Raw genomic sequence first — 14,658 nt, 5'->3', positions numbered from 1 at the left:
CAGTTCATGGGGTCGCAAAGAGTAGGACATGACTGATCAACTGAACTGAACTGAAAAACTGTATATTTTTTATACTATCCAAAACTCCTGTCTATAAACTAGAATACCAGTACATGGTCTTTAGATAAATAAGGATTTCCTGGTTTTGGAAGTCGAAGTAAGGGATCTTGCTATAATATGTATTAATACTCATAAGAAATCTAATATATTTCAAAAGCCACCTTCCTTTCCAAAAAAAAAAAAAAACACACAAGTTCTTTTAATTAGCAGCTCTGCTTCTGAATTTATAAATTTCAACTTACAAACAACTTTTAGAAAAAGTGGGTTAAGTATGCTGTGCATATGTGCTAAATCACTGCAGTCATGTCTGACTCTGCAACCCTATGGACTGTAGCCCACCAGACTCCTCTGTCCATGGGATTCTCCAGGCAAGAATACCGGAGTGGGTTGCCATGCTGTCTTCCAGGGGATCTTCCCGACCCAGGGATCAAACCTGTGTGTCTCAGGTCTCCTGCATTGGCAGGTAGATCCTTTATCACTAGCACCACCTGAAGTCCCTAAAGCATGGTGTACTCATGTACTATGCTTCTAAAGAACAGAATGGGAATCTTCAATTTTCAACTGCAACATGGTTACCAGGTTGTATCATCGACATGACACAGTTAAATGAAGCAAGACACTGAAATGAGATTCCTTTCACATTTCATAGAACACAGGGATTGTGTGTTTTTTCCCCCTGCGGGAGGGGGGTGGGTGGTGGTGGTAAAGATTGAATGTAATATTTCAATCATACCCAAAAGAACATGAGTTAATATTTCATAGCTACTTAATCCACTCATTCAGAGACAGTAATGCAAATGTTCAAATATTTATGCTTCGTAGGCAAAACATGGTGCCCTGAATTATTGTATTGTACTCTCTTATGCCACTGACTTACGATTCATTTCAGATCAGGTAACCAGAAAATCACTGTATTCAGCAGGGGAGCACTAGCAATAAGCTCTTTATACTCACAATCCTTTCATTTTTATTCACACATGAGCCTCATCTGCCTCCTTGAAAAAAATTAAAATACCTACCAAAGTTATTGATTAAGAAGGGATTAGTATTAAAAAATACTATGTATTTAATTGATCTAATTGCAATTTCCAATCTACATTATGTATAATAATTCAAAGTCCCTTGTAAGAAGAGTGATTTTGCTGTAATAGCCTGTTATTCTCAGACATGAGTCCTTCAATATAAAGTCACCAAATCAACCATAATGAAAATCATACACTGAGTTTTCAACCTCACCCTTTAATGCTCCTGAAGAGCATTTAGAGAGCATAAGTAAGGTCAGAGAGGAATTGCATTATTTGGAAAGTTTTTTACTCATTTAGTTCCCTTCTTTCTACTCTTGACTACCCCCAGGCTATCAAAGCAGGAAATTAGGTTGAGACAAAAATTTAAGACCATTCACAGTGAATTTCAGAGTTAAAAAGAGGAAGTAGGTACCATATACAACTTGAGGCAAGAATCTGTCCCATTCTACACTGTAGTAATTTCAAAGTGTGAAGAGTAAGATACAAGGATGAGAGCTCATCATCTCCCAGCCAGCCTCTGTGCACACCAACCCAGCTGTTCTCCTCAGAGATATCACTCAGTTCAGTTCAGTCCCTCAGTTGTCTCCGACCCTTTGCGACCCATGGACTGCAGCACACCAGGCCTCACGGTCCATCACCAACTCCCAGAGTTTACTCAGACTCATGTCCATGGAGTTGGTGATGCCATCCAACTACCTCAGCCTCTGTCATCTCCTTCTCCTCCTGCCTTCAATCATTCCCAGCATCAGGATCTTTTCCAATGAGTCAGTTCTTTCCATCAGGTGGCCAAAGTTGGAGCTTCAGCTTCATCATCAGTCTTTCCAGTGAATATTCAGGACTGATTTCCTTTAGGATTGACTGGTTTGATTTGCTTTCAGTCCAAGAGACTCTCAAGAGTCTTCTCCAACACCACAGATAAAAAGTATCCGTTCTTCAGCGCTCAGCTTTCTTTATGGTCCAACTCTCACATCCATACATGACTACTGGAAAAACCATAGCTTTGACTAGATTGTTGGCAAAGCAATGTCTTTGCTTTTTAATATGCTGTCTAGGTTGGTCATAGTTTTTCTTTCAAGGAGCAAGCATCTTTTAACTTCATGGCTGCAGTCACCATCTGCAGTGATTCTGGAGTCCAAGAAAATAAAGTCTGTCACTGTTTCCATCGTTTCCCCATCTATTTGCCATGAGTGATGAGACCAGAGGCCATGATCTTAGTTTTTTGAATGCTGAGTTTTAAGCCAGCTTTTTCACTCTCCTCTTTCACTTTCATGAAGAGGCTCTTTAGTTCCTCTTCACTTTCTGCCATAAAGGTGGTATCATATGCATATCTGAGGTTATTGATATTTCTCTCTACAATCTTGATCCTCAAAGATATATTTCTTCCTTTATCTCCTCAGTAACCTAAACAATCTAGTAGCACTGAGGGATATTTTTAACCCATGTATTGTCATCAAGTACCTTTTGATACGGGCTTCCCTGGTGGCTCATTAGCAAAGAATCTGCCTGCAATGCAGGACACCCAGGTTCAACCCCCGGGTTGGGAAGATCCCCTGGAGGAGGGCATGGCAACCGATTCTAGTACTCTTGCCTAGAGCATCCTGTGGACAGAGGAGCCTGGCAGGCTGCAGTCCATAGGGTTGCACAGACTCAGACATGGCTGAAGTGACTAAGCAGTGGCACTATCCCTTGATATGAAGTGCTGAGAAGGACACATAAACTCTCTGGAATCCTTCTCCATAATATATAATCTCAACCAAATTATCATCAAACATCAGACATTGAGAGGCAAAAATGAAAGTAACTGACCAATACTCTTCAAAAGTGTCAAGGTCCTAAAAGTTAAGGAAAGACTAAGGTACTATCACTGGAGAAGGCACTGGCACCCCACTCCAATACTCTTGCCTGGAAATTCCCATGGATAGGAGGAGCCTGGTGGGCTGCAGTCCATGGGGTCGCTAAGAGTCGGACACGATTGAGTGACTTCACTTTCACTTTTGACTTCCATGCATTGGAGAAGGAATGGCAACCCACTCCAGTGTTCTTGCCTGGAGAATCCCAGGGACAGAGGAGCCTGGTGGGCTGCTGTCTATGGGGCCGCACAGAGTCAAACACGACTGAAGCGACTTAGCAGCAGCAGTAGCAAGGTACTATCACAGACTGGAAGATACCATAGAGACATGACTACCAAATGCAGCATAGGACTCTGGATGGGATCCTCTGAAAGAAAAAGGATATTTGGGGGAAAGAATGGTTAAATCTAAATAAGTTGTGTAGTTTTGCTAATAGTATTATACTAAAGTTAACGTCTTAGTTTGGGTAAATGTTTTAAAGTTGTATAAAATGTTAACCTAAAGAGAGGCTGAATGAAGGGAGACAGAGTATCGTATTATTTCTCACCTTTTCTTTCAGACTTAAATTATCTCAAAAATTTTAAAAGTATTAAAAAGGAAAAGAAAAAATCTTATACTGTGATGTTTAAAAAAAGCTTTAAAAATCATACACTGTGATGAAGGAAAGAGATTGTAATCTCAAGAGATACTTGGGAAGTTTCAAAACTGCTGACTAGTTCCTCAGTAAATATGAATTATTCATTTGAATAATTCTGATGCACAGAGTCAGAAGATGGCATAATATGATGGTTAATCACATGGACTTTAAGATCAGATATATCTTAGTTTAAAACTTCATTTTACCACTGATTAGCTATGACATGTTACCTAATGTCTCTGAAACTCAATTTTCTCACATGTAATAATGGGGTATAAATAGTACCAACTTCACAGGGTTGTTGTGAAGGTTACTATACATAAAGCAGTGGTCCCCAACATTTTTGGCACCCAAGACTGGTTTTATGGAAGACAACTTTTCCATGGGCAGGGCAAGATGGTTCACGTGGTACTGAGAGCTTTGGGGAGCAGCAGGTGAGGCTTCACTAGCTCACGGCCACTCACCCCCTGCTGCGGGGCCTGTTTCCTAAGAGGCGATGGACTGGTAGCAGTCCATGGTCCCAGGGGGTGAGGACTCCAACTTAAAGTTCTTCAGTTCAGTTCAGTCGCTCAGTAATGTCCGACTCTTTGCGACTCCATGAATCGCAGCACGCCAGGCCTCCCTATCCATCGCCAACTCCCAGAGTTCACTCAGACTAATGTCCATCGAGTCGGTGATGCCATCCAGCCATCTCATCCTCTGTCATCCCCTTCTCCTCCTGCCCCCAATCCCTCCCAGCATCACAGTCTTTTCCAATGAGTCAACCCTTCGCATGAGGTGGCTAAAGTACTAGAGTTTCAGCTTCAGCATCATTCCCTCCAAAGAAATTCCAGGGCTGATCTCCTTCAGAATGGATTGGTTGGATCTCCTTGCAGTTCAAGGGACTCTCAAGAGTCTTCTCCAACACCACAGTTCAAAAGCATCAGTTCTTTAGCACTCAGCCTTCTTCACAGTCCAACTCTCACATCCATACATGACCACTGGAAGAACGATAGCCTTGACTAGATGGACTTTTGTTGGCAAAGTAATGTCTCTGCTTTTTAATATGCTATTTAGGTTGGTCATAACTTTCCTTCCAAGGTAAACATATCCTTAAAACCTCTTTTAAGAAGAAATAAATGTCTTTCAGAATTCTCTTTACTCTAAATGCAAACTAAATTAGATTTTTCATTACTGTCTCTGGGGTCTGTAATGCATTTTTGTCTTGTAAAGAAGATACTTTAAAATCTCTCAGGGGCTTCCAGAGACACAATCCTTTGGCAGAAATCTTCTCTCTTAGGAAATTCACCAAAAATTCTTAATAACTTCCCCATTCGGATACCATGACCAAACACAAGATCAGAAAGAGCACCATCAGTGCTTTTAACAATTCCCTTATACAGCACATCATGGTTTCTTAAGTGCTTTTAAGTGCATTCTTTTAATTGATTCTCATAAAAACTCTTAGAGGCCTTCTAGAAAGTATCATTATCCCCAGTTTGCAGATAAGGCCACTGAGGCTCAGCCAAAACTTACACAATCAGTAAGCCACAATTTAAGACTCTTGTTTCATTCAACAAGCATTTATCAAGTATCCCCCATGGGTTCTCTCTGCCCTGTGTACTCCTCCTCAGCCCCACATGCTTGCTCCTTTCATAATATTGTGCTTATCATGAAGGATTGAAATTGTCTACCTGCTTATCTGAATCCACCTCTGGACCATAATCTTCTTGCAGGCAAGCATTTGCCCTGCCCTAGTAGTATGCCTAGTACCCAGCCCACCCCTGACAAAAGGCACTCAATAAACACTTACGGAATAGATGAATGGGGAAAAATTTTTTAAATCATGAGAAAGAATGCATAAAAGGGACAAATTAATTGCTTTCAGTGAATGCACATTATATCATCTTTTTCCAGATCTTAGCATCTTATAACCCAATTCTTCTCAGCAGACAGCAAGGCTGTTGGGAGATTAAAACACTACTCTCCTGAGAAAGGAGCAAAGCCTATCACTGAGATCAGTCAACAGGACTAGATGATTGTGAAAAAGCATGAAATGAAGTCTGCTTATTGTTCCACTTTCCAAATAAAGCTGTTCACCTGCACAAGTTTCCATTCTGACTATGTCACATTCCTTAGGCAAGTCTAACTTCCACCAAAGAAAAGGACAGAAGTGACAACCTCTGACTTAAAGTTACCAAACTAAAGGGAACCAAAGCTCCTAAATGAAAGGAAGAGAAGTTCATTGACTCTGGGGTGGAGAATTACTGAAACAGACTCCCAAGGGACACTGAGAAGTCACCCCCAGAAAATTTTCAAGAAGACTATGGAAATCCATGTGAAATATTTGCCTTCCTGAGCCTTTCTCAGCCATAGCATCTTACTACCTACTTCTCTCATTACCCTATACTCTTAACCAATATTATTGCTCCTCCCTCCTTCCTTGCAACATCTTTTTTCAGTCCAGAGCCATCTGGTTGCACAGTCTCCACCTTCAGAATCAGAACCACAAAACATTTGCAGAACTTGTGGTTTTTCAGAAAGTTGGCAGAGAATGTGTTCTCCATAGTGATGGTATCAATTTCCCCATGTGGGAAAAATGCCAGTTGCTAGTAACAGTATCTGATGCTAAGCAACCAGACTGGTTCCAGGAGGCACTTTGGTGTCTGAAAAGAACACCAAACAAGAATTTAAAGACACATTTATGGCCTGATGCTTTCAAACACTTCAATGTGACCTCAGATAAATCACTCAGTTTCTCTGATGCTCTGTCTTGTTTTCCACCTCTAAAGGAAGCATGGGCTCTTCCAGACCCTATATATTAAGTTCCTCTCTGCTGCTTACAACTGTCACTCGGGGTGGAGGGGAATGAGGGTTCATGATTAAGAACTCTTGACAACCACAGAGATTTCCCTTCCAGACTAATCAACACCATGGCTTGTTTGTTGTTGTTGTTTTGTTTTCTCCTGTTCCAGAAAAACTAGGAAACAAATAGAACAGGATTAGGGGAGACAACCTGGGTCAACATTGAGGAAAAATATGTATCAATCAAAATCAGACTTTGTCTAGAAAAGGATAAAGAATATGAGAAAACATTTGTAATCTCTAGTAAAACAAAAGTCACAAAAGAAAAATTCTATGAAGTCATTTATGTTTAACCTGCTCTAAATAAAAATAACCAACAGATAAGTTCACTGTTTGGACCATCTGTATCCGATAAGCATACGTCTAAATCCTGGCACCATCTGCTCAACTGAAATCTAGTACTCTGTCAATATGCCACATCACAATGATGATAGCAAGGAAAGCAGCCTCGTGGCGTAGGATCTAAATAAGCATCATGACCATCTTGAACGGGATGGGAAACCAGAGCCACACCAACTTGGTTAGACATTACTTTAGTGTTTTACGTTCACCCCAATTAAGACCCATTAGAGGCATGTGACTGACAGAGTCAAGCAGGCAGACTTCCACAGCAGAAGAAATATCTGGGGCAGGGGCCCAAAACACCCAAGCACCTTGGACTGATGAGAAGGAACACTGAAAGTGGAAAATCAAAGCAGAGATTCAACAGTATTTCCATCTATCTAGGGCTGGTCATTGATATCTAGCCACCTGACCTACTAATCATGGGGCATTTTTCAGTGGGGAACAGGCAAGCCATTAAAACATAGTTAAGCAGTGAGATAGCCATTGCCAATATGATAAATCCTTAAATTTTGAAACTTTTAAGATCACTTAAAGTCCTTACCTTACAAATGAGGAAACTGAGGCCCACAGGGTTAAGCAACATTCCCAGGTCAACACCCAGTTAGTACCAGAACAAATCTCCTTCCTCCCGAAACATTGCTTATCCCATGACGCCTTCCAGCAGCTAACAGCATCTGTATTTATCTTCCCTTCCTTCCTCACACACATGCCAAAAAAGTCATGTGCTTTTCAAGCTATTCATCCTAATGGCTTTTCTAAATTTCCCTACTATAGTACTATCTTTCAAGCAAGCTTCTCTAAGATGGTGTCTTTCATAATCTTTAGCTCTGTTTCATGAAATATGAGTTGTTCACATTTTACATTACCTCTGCACCACTATGAGAGCCATGTCCATGATTTTTAGCTAAGTATAATTAATTACATGATGTCTACTGTGCTTTATTCTAGACATACCAGACTACCTTCCAATTTCATATAATTCCCTTCAAAGGTTCATGACTTTGCACATGCTGCTCCTTCTGCCTGAATAGCTCTCTCCCCCATTCCAGAGCCCCATCCACCAACCCAAATCCTGTTCATCTCAAAAGACCCAACTCAAATGTTTCCTCTTCTTTGGAGCTATCCTTGATTTCACCCAAAAGGCAGAATTGATTTCTCCCTCTGCATTTTATTTGTGCCTCGGATACAGTATTTATTCATTATCTGGTAATTAGTTGTATCTGTATTTGTGTCTTCACTAGAGTATCAGCATTTCATGTGCAGAGACAGGGTTTTATGTATCTTCAGCATCTAATAGAGCCTGGCATGCAGGAGGACCTAGGTAAATGTTTTGCTGTCTAATGCTGTTAATCCTGTAACAGAGTCATTGCCAAGATTTATGCCATTTTCCTTTTTAGAGAATCTATACATTGAAATTGACTGGTTGTTTTTTTTAAAAAAAATTTCAGCTGCACTGGGTCTTCCTTGTGGCACACAGGCTCTCTAGTTGTGATATGTAGGCTCTAGAGCAAGTGGGTTCAATAGTTGCAGTGCATGGGCTTAGCTATAGCATGTGGGACCTTAAATCTCCAATCAAGGATCAAACCCGGGCTCCCTGCATTGGAAGAGTAGAGTATTATCCATTGGGCCCCCTCAGAAGTCCCTGACAATGACCTTTTGATATAAAAATTACTATGGTAAGTATCAGGTCTGTGATAAAACTGAGGATATAAAGAAAGAATAAGGATGTTCAAACTAACAAGTTATTTAAACTCTTATGGTGGGTTTTGTGCCCTTTAAAATAAGAATCAGACATTTAAGTGTTTTTGAAGAGCATGAAAGTCATTTCCTTAGGCATAAATTTTCAAAAAAGAATGTCAAAATACCTGTCTATAATTTGATAAGAAAGAGAGACTATTATGCTATAATTCTCAATGTAAAAACTAATAATAATCTCTCACTTCTATAACAACAATAACAATAATAAAAGCTAATATTTATTGAGGGCTTACCATAAGCCACGTATTTTGCTAAGCACTTTATATTTGTAATTTCATTTAATGTTCTTAGCAACTCCATAAGGTATATACTATCATCATTTCTATTTTATAGATGAAGAAACTGAGATTTCAAGGGTTTAAGGAACTGTGTGCACAATGTCAAATAAGAAATAAGTGATAGAGTGACGGTTTGACCCAGTCAGTCTGACTCTACAGCTCCTGCTCTAAATATAACCATGGAAACAAAGAACTCAGCAAATTTACTGAAGATCCATGGGCTAATTAGGAGACAGAGGACTTTATCCTCCATTAGGTATGACAGAGAAGCCACATCCTTAGGAAGGAGAGCAGAATTTGCCCTACTCCCAAATATATCTGTTTGGTGAAATGATTATTTTAGGCTGATTATCTTCAAAAAACAACAGGCATAGGAAAAGCTATAAAAACTTAGAAGTTAACATTTTCAAAGATACATTTACATTTATAAAGGAAATCTCTGTTTATAAGGGTGTTTTTCTCTCTTTATCAGGAAGAGGATTATTAAATCTCTTGAAATTCTCATCGATGGAGAAAGCAAGGACTTAAATCTGCATAAAATCTTACCATTGTACGTTATGCTTTGCCTGATTGTTGTTGTTGCTATTCAGTTGCTCAGTTGTGTCCAGCTCTTTGCGACCCCATGCACTGCAGCATGCCAGGCTTCCCTGTCCTTCACTATTTCCTGGAGTCTGCTCAAATTCATCTCTACTGAGTCGGTGATGCCATCCAACCATCACATCCTCAGTCACCCTCTTCTCCTCCTGCCCTCAATCCTTCCCAGCATCAGGGTCTTTTTCATCGAGTTGGCTCTTTGCATCAGGAGGCCAAAGTATTGGGACTTCAGCTTCAGCATCAGTCCTCCCAGTGAATATTCAGGTTTTTGCCTTTAATTGCTTTCCCACACCCTCTACCCTCATCTTCTTTTATCTTTAGCTGAAAATGGTATTATAGATGATGGGTTGGGCCATTTCAGGAGTTACTCAATTTTTCTGGGTATCTCCCATATATACAGAAGGCATACATATTATTACAGTTTTGTTTTCCTCAAGTTAATCTATCTTTTATTACAGAGGGTTCTGAGCCAAGAACCTAGAAAGAAAAAAGGAAAATTATTTTTCCTCCCTTCACTTGAGAGAGGCACTAGAACCTTCACAGAAATAGGAGGCATAAGACTTTTATCAACCCAGAGGAATAATGGATTGTTACATTGAATGGATTGTTATTGAAATCACTGAATCAGTAGACTAAGCTTTATGCATAAAAACAAGATTAACATCCACACAAAACGATCCCTCCTAGCATACACTGAGAACATTTTTTCCATCATCTGGGTGTGCTTGTGTACTTTCATGGGATAGAAATTGAGCTGGGCTTTAGTGAGGCTAGTGTGCATATTTCCTGGCAATCACTTATTTATTGCTTATTGGACAGCTTTATTCTTTCATCCAGAAGAGACAGAGTTAGTGATGTACTTCTATTTTCATTTGGAGAGAGAGGAAAAGGCTGAGGTTCCTTTAGGGAGAGACTGGTTTCTTGCCCATCTCAGTAACTCATTTTTTTTTTAATCATGATAACTTTTATCTTTGGAAAAGAGAGGGATTCCGAGGTATACAGTTTATATATGTATCAACTTCTTTATACAACACTTTGTAGTTTATTAATGTTCTCCTGTAGTCATCATCTTATTTGAGCCATACAACCAACCTACTAAGGTAGGTGAATTTGTTCCCATTTTTCACAGGAAAGCCTGACTCAGCTGTACACTTTGGCTCACAAAGCTGGTAAGTAGCACAAATAGGGTATAAGACTCACTTTCATCCTTCTGATTCCATGGAACAGCCATTTGTCTTTGTGGTTTGAGTGAAACTTCTTACAAACAACCTCACTGGTTCAGCATCTCTCATGTTACCTAAATAGTTTGTGATCCCAGGGATGGAGAAGGTATTCATGTAAATAGTAATTATTCAAGCAAGACAGACTGAGTGGTGATCAAATGTGTGAGGCTTTTATATATCACACTTCTCCAGAGTGAAATCCTGAACTGTTTCTTATGGAGTGAGGTTCAGGAGCAACAGCTTAAGAAATAGATGACCATAGTCTCTACCAAACAGAGAGGTTTGAACAATTCATCTTGACTTTTGAATTTGAAACACCCAAGGGAAACATCAAAAGCAAAAATGATCCCTTTCCTCCCCATTACTGAGAAGTGGCTATAATACGGCATCTGTTTTGCATCAGGTAACTGGGAGTGCAAATGCTTCTGTACAAAAGCAACCTACACGAATTGTAGATTATATTCTTTACAACAGATCATCTCCTCCTGCTCATTTATTTAAATTTATTTTTGCCTAATCAGCAAATATTACAATTTTGTTTTAATCCTTGAAGACTTTTGTCTAACAAATACTATAGCTTCTTGGCTGCAAAGCAGATACTGCAGAGATTAAATGATGAGTACTAATTAGGGTTTTTTAAATTCTCCCTTGTCTCCCTCCCCTTCCCTAGGATTGACTACCTGGACAGGAAATGATTTATCACAACCAGATAAAACCAGTCAGCACAATTCAAACACCTGGGCAATTTTGCCTTATCTTTCTAGGTAAGCTGGGTTTCTTTTATGTTCATTATCTGTCCTGTTTATGGAAGATCAAAAAGGTGTAAAACAAGAAAAACCCAACTGGAACAATGGATCCCATTTAAAGTACAAACAATGCAGCAGTCCTTTGGGGATGAGACTGAGATAGAACCTAAAGCCATTATCACTAAACTCTTGGATTTTTACAATAAAAATTAAAAGAGGTAGATGGGGAAGAGAATAAAGAATTGTGAAGAGGACTGGCATGCAAGCTTCACATATCTCTTTGCTTTCTTCTTTCTCTCTTTTCCAGGCTTAGGGAGAAAGCTCTGATAGATAAGGCTCTTATAAAACTCGGCTGAAAACAGAGTTGATCTTGATAGAATCAAGCCCTCACAATGTAGATACCAATATCTTAAGATAATGAATTTAAAATACTAGAGTCAGAATTTCTCCTGGGACTGAAGAAAAGTGACAAAGATCAAAATCTTCATCTCCACTTGTGCCTACAAGAACAACACCAGCAAAGTTAACTTTCACAATTGACATCACTATCTTTTATTTAATGGTTGATATGGCTTTTGTTATGAAACCGGAGGCCCATTCAAGTGGGTACCTGCAAAGCATGTATCCAAATCAGGAAGACACTATTCTACAATGATTGAAAAACAATGCTCTGCCAGAAACAAAGGTTCCATGCTTCCAATCTGGCATGAAAAGATACAGAATCTCAGGGTACACACATGAATCTATATGTGATATCAGTGAGCAACCTGGGGTTCCTTTAAGCAGAGGCTGCTAAAGCTTTACTTTTCAAGATAGCAGCCACTTGTCATTTGCACCTATTGAGCATGTGAGTATGGCAAGTGAAACTGAAGAACTCAATTTTTAAAATTAATTTATCTATTTCAATTGGAGGCTAATTATTTTACAATATTGCAATGGTTTTTGCCATGCACTGACATGAATCAGCTATGGGTGTACATGTGAGCCTGGTCCTAAACCCCCCTCCCACCTCCCTCCCCATCCCATCCCGCTGAGTTGTCCCAGTGCACTGGCTTTGAGTGCTGGGTTTCATGCATCAAACTTGGACTCGTCATCTTTTTCATGTAGGGTGACATACATGTTCAAAAGCATCAATTATTTGGTGCTCAGCCTTCTCCACAGTCCAAATCTCACATCCATACATGAGCACTGGAAAAACCATAGCCTTGACTAGACGGACCTTTGTTGGCAAAGTAATGTCTCTGCTTTTGAATATGCTATCTAGGTTGGTCTTTTCCTTCCAAGGAGTAAGCGTCTTTTAATTTCATAGCTGCAATCACCATCTGCAGTGATTTTGGAGCCCCCAAAAATAAAGTCTGACACTGTTTCCACTGTTTCCCAATCTATTTCCCATGAAGTGATGGGACCGGATGCTTTTGAACTGTGGTGTTGGAGAAGACTCTTGAGAGTCCCTTGGACTGCAAGGAGATCCAACTCATCCATTCTAAAGGAGATCAGTCCTGGGTGGTCATTGGAAGGACTGATGTTAAAGCTGAAACTCCAATACTTTGGCCACCTCATGCGAAGAGCTGACTCATTGGAAAAGACTCTGATGCTGGGAGGGGTTTGGGGCAGGAGGAGAAGGGGACAACAGAGGATGGGATGGTTGGATGGCATCATCAACTCAATGGACATGAGTTTGGGTGAATTCTGGGAGTTGGTGATGGACAGGGAGGCCTGGCATGCTGTGATTCATGGGGTCGCAAAGAGTCGGATACGACTGAGCAACTGAACTGAACTGAATATACATGTTTCAATACTATTCTCTCAAGTCATTCCATCTTCACCTTCTCCCACAGAGTCCAAAACTCTGTTCTTTATATCTATGTCTCTTCTGCTATCTCACATATAGGGTTGTTGTTACCATCTTTCTAAATTCCATATATATGCATTAATATACTGTATTGGTGTTTTTCTTTCTGACTTACTTCTGTATAATAGGCTCCAGTTTCATCCATCTCATTAAAACTGACTCAAATGTGTTCTTTTTAATAGCTGAGTAATATTCCATTGTGTATATGCTCCACAGCTTTCTTATCCATTCCTCCACCAATGGACATCCAGGGTGCTTCCATGTCCTAACTATTGTAAACAGTGCTGTAATGAACATTGGGGTACACATGCCTCTTTCAATTCTGGTTTCCTTGGTGTATATGCTCAGAAGTGGGATTGCCAGGTAGTATGGCAGTTCTATTTCCAATTTTTAAAGGAATCTCCACACTATTCTCCATAACGGCTGTACTAGTTTGCATTCCCACCAACAGTGTAAAAGGGCACCCTTTTCTCCACATCCTCTCCAGCACTTACTGTTTGTAGACTTTCTGATAGCAGCCATTCTGACTGGTGTGAGATGGCAGGTACCTCATTGTGGTTTTGATTTGCATTTCTCTGATAACGAATGATGTTGAGCATCTTTTCATGTGTTTGTTAGCCATCTGTATGTCTTCTTTGGAGAAATGTCTGTTTAGTTCTTTGGCTTATTTTTTGATTGGGTCATTTATTTTTCTGGTATTGAGCTGCATGAGCTGCCTGTACATTTTGGAGATTAATTCTTTGTCAGTTGTTTTGTGTGCTATTATTTTCTTCCATTCTGAAGGCTATCTTTTCACCTTGCTATATAGTTTCCTTCATTGTGCAAAAGCTTTTAAGTTTAATTAGGTAACATCTGTTTATTTTTGCTTTTATTTCCATTACTCTGGGAGGTGGGTCATAGAGGATCCTGCTGTGATTTATGTCAGAGAGTGTTTTGCCTATGTTTTCCTCTAGGAGTTTTATAGTTTCTGGTCTTACATTTAGATCTTTAATCCACTTTGAGTTTATCTTTGTGTATGGTGTTAGGAAGTTGAAGAACTCAATTTTTACATTTTACTTAGTTTTAATGATTTAAAAATTTTAAAAACTGAAATCCTAAAAATATTCAGAAATATATTGAAAAGATATTTGATATATTGGGTTACATTAAAACATTTTATTCAAATTCATTTTACTCTTTCTTTTTGCTTTTTGTCATGTGACCACTAGAAAATTTTAAATTATATATATTGCTCCTGTAATGTTTCTATTGATGAATATTGCTCTGAAGACTGAAGAATCTACCTTAGGGATAGAATCCACCATAGATCTAATGGCGGAATCTCTTGGGTTGGCCAAAAAGTTCATTTGGTTAGTGAATACACTGTTCAATAAAGTTCTTGCTGAAAATGAAAAATATGTCTTTTATTTTTACTTAAAACCGAATGAACATTTTGGTTAACCCAAT

At 39.4% G+C, this 14,658-nt stretch overlaps 1 protein-coding gene across 1 annotated transcript in view; it reads right to left on the bottom strand.

Annotated features, from left to right (window-relative positions):
- KCTD16 (potassium channel tetramerization domain containing 16) overlaps window positions 1–14,658 on the bottom strand; it is a 319,267-nt gene that overhangs the window by 279,801 nt on the left and 24,808 nt on the right. The gene's annotated exons all lie outside the window — the stretch shown is intronic.

The sequence above is a fragment of the Ovis canadensis genome, chromosome 5 (assembly GCF_042477335.2).
Source record: "Ovis canadensis isolate MfBH-ARS-UI-01 breed Bighorn chromosome 5, ARS-UI_OviCan_v2, whole genome shotgun sequence".
In the NCBI taxonomy this organism is placed as follows: Eukaryota; Metazoa; Chordata; class Mammalia; order Artiodactyla; family Bovidae; genus Ovis; species Ovis canadensis.
Note: the sequence above shows the minus strand (reverse complement) of the source record. Positions and strands in the feature narration are given on the sequence as shown.